We start from the raw sequence: 8603 nt of genomic DNA on the forward strand, positions 1-8603 counted from the left end.
TAATAGATTTTACTGGAAAATTCTTTTTTATCCATGGAAAAAATTGAGTTTTCAGCAAATATAAAAAAGTCAAAATATTTCTATTGAGAAATATTGATGAGGTATCTCACATGAGCTACAGCTTACATGGCTCAAACTTCCCTTACCTCTACTTGAAGCAGTCTGGTCAGAGGTGTCTCATGATGCACTGTGTTCCTCCTTCCTGATAAGGACAGGTGGTGCATTTTAGGAGGCTTAGCACAACTGGACCATAGATAAGAAATGACATAGGGAGCCCCTAAACTGCACCTTGTGTGAGATACTATGACAGGATATCAGAATCAAAATAAATGAACAACATTTTGGGGAAAATTAGATGTTTATGTTTTAATGAAAAATGAGTATTTGACACACAAAACAGATATTTTTCTCACACACAATATTTGTTGAAGACCCAATTTTCCATAAAAATGTATTTGATGGAAATTTTTTATCAGTCTTAGTAATTATTTTTTCTAGGTTTTACTGTGACCAGAGACACTTATAAACTGTTTTTCCTCCCTTCCTTTATCTTTCTCTGTGTAGCTAAGTATTTATAAAGTGCCTAATTACTCCTCTCATTTAACTCAGTGTTATACTTGTATAACTATATAGACTTTGTTTAACTTACTCCTGATTTACACTGCTGTGAAGTGAGAGGAAAATCACTCCTCATCCTGTTTGTATATAAAGTTTTTTAAAGTAAAAGAAGAAAAAAAAATATCTGCGAAAATCATTAAAACAAAAGCATAAAAACCTTCAAGTTCTCCACATGTGTATGTTTAAATTCCCAAACTCAGCTGAAACACAGCTTTCTTTTCAGCCAATGATTTTTTTGCTGCCCCCTTCAAGAAGAAAAGTCCTGACTGTGGGATGAGCAAATCTGAGAGGGGAAAAGAGGTCTGGGTTTTTTGCACAGTGAATGTTGCAGCTGAATTTCTAGTCTAATACCCACCAAAAAATTGTTGGTCATTATACAGAACCATGTAAGTGGAAAAGAAGTGTAGGTGATACATCAAGCATTTACTAACCCATAAGAAAGGTGTGGATGGTCTAAGAAGATATATCAGCCTTGTGAAGGAACTGCTGAGGCTCCTAAAAGTATACTTAAAAAAACGAAAAAGGGGGTGGAGAATATTGTTATCTTGAGTTTGCTGCCCTAAGTTGACAGCAACTCACATTAAAGACTGTGGGAGGAGCAGGGCTGAACCTTAGTTGCCAAACCAAATTAAAACTTGAGTTGTCTTGTTTCCTCTGGTCTTTTAAGGATTTAGCCAAGATGTATAAGGAATACATCTTAATGTTCTCACCCAGTCAGGGAAAAGCTTACATGTTCTGAAATCACTGACCTTTCCTCACTGCTTTAACCTTAACAATAGATTTTTGTGTGAAGATCAGAAGTAAAAGATGAGTCCTATTCAGTGATCTGATAAATATAACTTCATTCTACCAGGAATTTCCACTTAAAAATTACATCTCTGGGAGAGGTATTATAGATTCAGAGTTTATTAAAGGAATGACAGAATTTCTTAAACAAATAAAGCACTGGAACAGGCTATGCAGAGAGGTTGTGGAATATCCATAGAGAATTTTAAGACTGGGGTAGACAAATCCTTTGCTGGAATGAAACAGTTGGTCATGGTCCTGCTTTGAGCAAAGGGGTTGGACTTGATGACCTCCTCCTCAGGTCTCTTTCAGCCCTAATTTTCTATGACAGGCAAAGTCTGGCCCACAGAACAGATCGGGCCCATGGTAGACTCTACTTCTCACCAGCCCCTCTGGCGGCAGCACCTTCTGACTGCCACCGCTGGACCCAGTGACCAGGCACCCCATCCCATCCACCCCATACCCACTGCTGGGGGTGGAACTCGTGCAGACAGGGCATGTGGCCAGGCAGCAAGGATGGGGCTGCAGCTGGGAGCGAGATGGGCCCTTCCTCTCTCCTCCAGCCTGCCCCCCCGACCCCTTACACACCAGCACTGGAGCCCTGGTGCTGAAACACGTTGCCTGGACAGCAGCGTGTTTCAGGACCAGGGCAAGTGGACAACCATAGAGATGCTTTGGCAGCCAGAGAATCTCCATAGAGGACCCAAGCCTCCGGTTGCCTCAGGGACTGCTTTTCTTTTTTAAACTTTGATTTTTTTAGACTCCTGGCTATCCAGGGCTCTAATTTTCTTCCCGCGCTGAAAGTTTGCAGTGCGGGGAATGTTTTTTTGTTCCTGCATGTGCCTGTTGCCCTGCCTCAAAGGGGTTTGAGGAGGGGCAAGAGGCATGTGCGTGCTCATGTGGATGCACCCATAGAGAGCAGCTGGGTAGCAGCACCTCATCCTCTCTCCACTGTTTCTTCAGGTGGGATCCAGCACCACTTGAAGAGAGAGAGAGAGAGAGAGAGAGAAAGAGAGATCCAAAGGTGATCTGCACCTTCATCCCCATTTTTACCAGGACCTTTAAATTGTGCTCCCTCACTATCAAAACTTTCAAATCACCTATGCTCTGGAGCCTGCTGCTCTTTGTTCTTCCCCTCTTCTGCATCCCCTTTCCTGAATGCAGTAGCAGGGAAAAGGAGGGGTCAAGTGGTAATGGCACATGGCCCCTGGGCTCTGTGAAAGAAGGGGCTGAGCATCCCTGATGTTGCCATTCATCACATCCAATTTGACGGCTGTAGATTTCAGGAGAGGGGGATGAGGGAGGTGAAGAGCAAACAGCAGCAAGCTCCAGAGCTGCTTGAAAGCAGGGACTTGGGGTAGACCAGTATTGAGTTCATAAAACTCACAGGATGGACAGAGCTCCCAATAGGACATGCCGGTAAGCTCTGAGAGCTCATTGCACAAGCAGCACAGAGCCAAAACCCTACCAGAATTCATTCCTGTGTCCAGCCAGTGGCTTCTACCAGAAGCGTGTAAGATAAGAAGAGGGCAGGTGAAATAAATAATGATTCTTTTATTTTAGGTGTCACCATATGTTTGAGAAATAACAAATAAAGTACCTATATTTATTAAAGGAATATGTAATTTTATTCTATTTACTATCTAATAGAATAGTTAATTCTATTCTTTTTAAATTATATACGTATTATTTAATTTATATATAAAAATTATATTTAATTTATTTTAATTGTTTAGTTTATATATATATAAATTATTTTAAATTATATATGTATGTGTATGTATGTAATAAAGGAAAAAATATTCATGCAACATCAGGCCCATTAGTCTGACCTCAGTACTGTAAAGGAAAGAATAATTAAACAGAAGGAAATAAACAGACAATGGGATAAAATGAATCATGTCTTAACCAAAAGAAGACTGTTCCAGACTAACTTGATGTATCTTTGGTAAGCTTAATTTTTTTCTAGGCAAGGAAATGCAGTAGATCTTATTTATCTGGACTCCAGTGAAGCACTTTGATATAGTACCTTATAGGAAATCATTTTTAGTTAATGAAAATGAAGATTAATAGAAAAATGATAAGTTGGAAGTGAGAAAATGGCTTGAGAGGTGTTATTTTAAAAAAGAATTTTTTCAAGGGTGAGTCTTGGAACTCATCTGTTAAATATTATTAATCATGACCTTGACACAAGAAGTGGGAATATGGTGATTAAATTAAGAATTTCTGTAGGGAGGAACTAGGTTTGTTAAAGTTAGGGTCTGGGAGCAGTGACCAGTACTGCAAGTGTGGCTGTACCTGGCTGTTCCTAGCCCCACCTTAAACTAAGGCAGGCAGACCATGCCACAGAAACATCAGACAGAAACATTTTTAAAGTCTCTCCTCCCTTTCCTTTCCTGTTCAACAGTACCTTACTTCCTCTCTTATTTTCCACTCTCACTCTCTACTTAAGCTTCTGGGTGCAGCAGGGGAGACCTGACTGACATTGCTGCTATCCCCAATTGCTGGGATCAGTGGTGGTGGTGGTGAGAAGGTTCCTAATTGTTCAGCCTGCTCTTGGGCTGATGGGGAGTACCTGGGATGACTGGGCAGGGATGGAAACTTGCTCATCACCACTAGCCCAGCTCTCTATACAATCAATTTGGAGTGGATATGGAGCAGCTTGAGAGCTCCCTCTGCTTCCAGGTTATCCAGGGGCAAAAGCAGCAGCAGGTGAAGGAAGGAGGATAATGGGAGAGGAAGGGAAGTGCCACTGAGCACAGAACAACGGATGGGGTACCAAGAAGGGCTTCTTACTAGTGCTGTATGAAATTTCAGCAGCTGTTTCATTTCAGAGCTTTTTTAGCCCATTTCAGTGTCTGAAACACCAAATCCAAAATGAAATGGAAGGCTCCAAAACATCTCTGAAACAAAATGAAACAATCTAAAGCGTTTCAGAAAATGTTGGAAAATTTCAGTTTTGGAGCCGGGCTTGTACGGGAACAGAAACGCAGAAGAGGGAGGGGGGAGAGGGGGTGGGGAAGGACTGCTCTTATATTGACATCTGTATCTGACCAGTGTCTGTGATCTGTCCCTGAGGTCCTTTCCAATCCCAGTGCTCTGGGGGAAGGATGGAGAAACAGCATATAAGTCTCTCTGTGAAGCCTTTCTGTCCCTTTTGTGAGCTGTCTCTCTGGAAGCAACAGTGTGTGAAAGGTACTGTGGCTGCCTCCAGTGACTGGCTTCCTAGTCAGTCTCCTGCTAGTCTTTCTTTTTGGAAAGGATTGGATACACCTTTCCAATATATTACAGATACAAGATATAGTAAGCAGATAGAAGAAGATACAGTAAATAGAAAGTATAGTAAACTAAACAGATAGAGAAGAAGATGTAGTAAACACATAGATACAGGCGTCCCTCACCATTCACGAGGGATACATTCCTGTGATGCCCACAAATGGCAAAATTCATGAATAGGGCACTGAGTTCATGAACACAGTGCCCCTGGTGGCTGCAAGGGGTGGGTACAGCTCTGGCAGCAATGGCGGGGATGCAGCGGTGGGGATCCAACAGCAGAAGCCCGGTGGCAGCAAGCACGGAGCTCCCAAGGAGCTCCGGTAAGTGTTTAAAGTGTATTTAAAATGCAGGTTCAGGATTCATTAATTTGAAACTATGCATGCTGAACCTGCAAATACCAAGGGTTTCCTATGTAGCTAAATAATCAGATAGAAGAAGATACAATAAACACATAGATATAGTCAAATAAGCAGAGAAGAGAAGAAGATATATAGTAAACACATAGAAGATATATTACACACACACACACTTTCCAGCACAGCAAACGTTATGAAGCATCCTAGAAAGGCAGGTGCCAAGTCTTCTGGCAAGGGAGCAAGAGGGGGCAGAGGGAAAGCTCTATGTTTCCTACCCCCTCAAACTTAGAAGTACCCTCTTCCCTAGCAGGCATGAAGCTTCTGCTGCTAGTGGCAGCAAGGAGGTGGAAGCAGTGTCTGCACCTGCCCCACCCCCACTAACACCAGCAATAATAATAACCCCCAGCACCACCAGCATGACAAGCACTGTCATGACAGTCTCCTCCACCCAAGATTCAGTTCCCAGCATGAGCCTCCCAGTGCCAGAGGAGAAGCTGGATCTGAAACCAGGGGAGCTCAGTGCCATAGCCATGGAAATTCTGGGGAAGGAGGAGGAAACTGAGTTTCTGCTCCACACCTCTCAAAGTTCCCCTAGAGCCAGGGGAATGCAGTGTGGAGGGGGTTATGGAGACAGGTGGCTCAGCTTCCCCTGTTGTTGTGCCTCTGCCTGCTGAGGAGGGGGATAAGACAGGATCCTCACCCACACCCCAGAAGTGAGGGGATAGTGTAGTGAGGGATCATTCTGAGGTAGCAGTTGATCCCAAGTATGCTATTTGCCTTTACTGATGATTCAAGACCAGCTGGGGTAAGCACGAGAAACACTTCAGCACCACGGGGATGCTGATGCGTATCAGGAGGCACCACCTCCTTGCCCTCGCTCAGCCTGGCACCGGTGGGAGCATGCCCCACTCTCACTCCAAAGCCCCCATTCCCCAGAAGCAGAGGCAGGCCACCCTGGACCAATGGGGAAAAGGAAGAGGGAAATGGGGACGCATTCCCAAGGTAAGCCAGGTCAGTCAGAGCACTGGGGAGATGCTTAGTTTGGATGGCTAGGCCTTCTCCTTCACTAAGCAGCCCGGGTTCAGGTGGCTCATGGCACTCGTGGTCCCAACATACCACATGGCCACATGCACCACCTTCAGCAGGATGGTGGTGCCCTCCCTGTATGAAGCACGCAGGGAGTACTTGAGGAAGGAGCTGTGTAAAGCAAGTCTGCAGGTGGCCTTACACTTCACCACAGACTTCTGGAGCAGCTGGGGTGGAGATCATGCCTACCTCTCCTTAACAGGGCACTGGTGTGATCAGTCATCAGTGAGCTATCCTTCAATCTGAAGTGATGGATGAGTCCCACATGGCAATGAAGAACATGGGGGCCATGAACCGTATGGTGCATGGGTGTCTCACTGGGGAGGGTGATCTTACCAACAGGTTCATCGTCATCGACAACCAGGCCAACATGGTCAAGGCAGTCTGTGATGCCAATTTTGTTGGCATCCACCGTGTGCCACACAAGTTCCACCTCATAGTCAGGGATGCCTTGGAAGGGGACAGGGCTGCTGGTAATGGCACCATCACTACTACAACCAACCAGCTCATTTAAAAATGCAGGAAGGTGGCGGGCTACTTCTAACACAGCATTAAGGGAGGCAAGATGCTGCAGGGCTAACAGGCAGAGCTGAGCATTCCGCAGGACAAAATCATGCAGCATGTGGAGACTTGGTGGAACTCCACATACCTGATACACGAAAAGCTTGTCAAGCAACAGATTGGAATTAGCAACCCCCTTAACAAAAAAGTGTGGGATACCATCTCCCAGATCTTGGTGTCCTCAAACCATTCCTTGAGACCACCGAGAGCCTCAGCAGTGGCATTACCCTCCTTAGCCAGGTGATCCCCATAGTGAGGGAGCTTCAGAATGAAATGAAGAAGTTCCAGGGTATAGGTGTTCCTGCCTGGGGCAAGCTGCTGTTACCAGTGGTGCAGGCACTGGTGATGTGGCTGAAGGAGGGCATCAAGAAATGGCTGAATCCATTCCAGTCCAGTATTGTCCACATGCTGGCAGGCAAGTGTTACCTGAGAGTGAAGGGGAGTGTCTATGGCAGCAAAATCCTGGATCACTGGATGGAGGTGCTCGTGAACAGAGTCAGGGAGGCAGAAAGGCAAAGGCAGGGGGATGTGGAAGAGGGGGATCCACTTTCATGTGCCAGCACTCCATCTACCAGCCAGTGTCCTTCTCCACCACAGGCACTGCCAATGTGGGCTGAGGGTATGTCTTCCATGTTAGCATCCAGAAGCACCGGACCACAGCATCAGGCAGGTAGTGCTGAGGCCTTGGTGGCTACCTATCTTGCTGAGGATGAGAAGCCACTTCTCTGTGACCCCTTGGCCTACTGGGCAAGCTAAAGCCAGATGTGGCAGGATCTTCCACAATTGCCCTAGAAACACCTGTCCTGTTCACCAACCAGTGTTCTGAGTGACAGGGTGTTCAGCATTGCTGGGGATGTAGTGACACCCTACCACACCTCCTTGGATCCTGGTTTGATGGAGCAGCTGGTGTTCCTCAAGGTGACCCTCCCACTGCTGCAGTTCCCTAAGCTCCACGTGCAGACAAAGTGAGTGCCACCCTCCTCACTCCATCCACACCTATTTCCTTTCTAAAAATTTTTTTAAAAACCATTTAATGCCCCATTCTCAGAGATGGAGGTGGCACTCACTGTATCACCAGCCAGCAAGGAAAGAACATGTCCCTGCTGAGCTTCTGTGCCAGGATGAACTTTGGAGATATGGACTGGGGCTCTGCACCAGGTCCTGGGCATGACCTAAAACTGCACCCTGCCAGTGTTGGGAGGCCTGGTGGGACTGCTGGTGGTGCAGCAGCCCCCAAGAAATACCAGAACTGCAAACCTCCCTAGTGAAAGAAGGGTAGGACATGGCTTATAACCTTTAGCCACCACACATACCCACAGTTCTGGCTAGGGACAGCCCAAACCTGTAAGATCTTTGAGAGGCCTGAGGCTTGCTGGTTGCAGTTGAGTTGTGAGGCTGCAGGTGAGCTTAGCTGCCTGGGATGCCATCTGAGAGGCATGGGCCGCAGTTTAAGGGGAGGTACAGAGCTGTGGAATGGATGCATGTTACCCCTAGACTTCAGGGGCCTAAATGGGCAGCCTCCCACCTGGAAAACATCTGAATCAATTTTCTGTCAAGGCATGGAAGGTGAAAGAGGGGCAGGCAGTTGGCCCAGAAACAGGGACCCCCCTTCCTCTCCCATTCTCTAAAAAGCACCCTGTTCAAATTCGCAGACAACACTAAGATATGGGGAGAAGTGGGCAAGCTAGAAGGGAGGAATAGGCTGCAATCAGACTTAGACAGGTTATAGGTGTGGGCAGATGAGAAAAGGATGGGTTTCAGGACTGACAAGTGCAAGGTACTGCACCTGGGGAGGAAGAACCAGCAGCATACCTACAGGCTGGGGAACTCCTTTCTCGTCAGTGCAGAGGCAGAAAAGGATCTTGGAGTCATTATTGATGCCAAAATGAACATAGTATGACAGTGTGGGGACGTAGTCAG

The sequence above is a fragment of the Crocodylus porosus genome, unplaced genomic scaffold (assembly GCF_001723895.1).
Source record: "Crocodylus porosus isolate Cpor-Errol unplaced genomic scaffold, CroPor_comp1, whole genome shotgun sequence".
NCBI classification, from domain to species: domain Eukaryota; kingdom Metazoa; phylum Chordata; order Crocodylia; family Crocodylidae; genus Crocodylus; species Crocodylus porosus.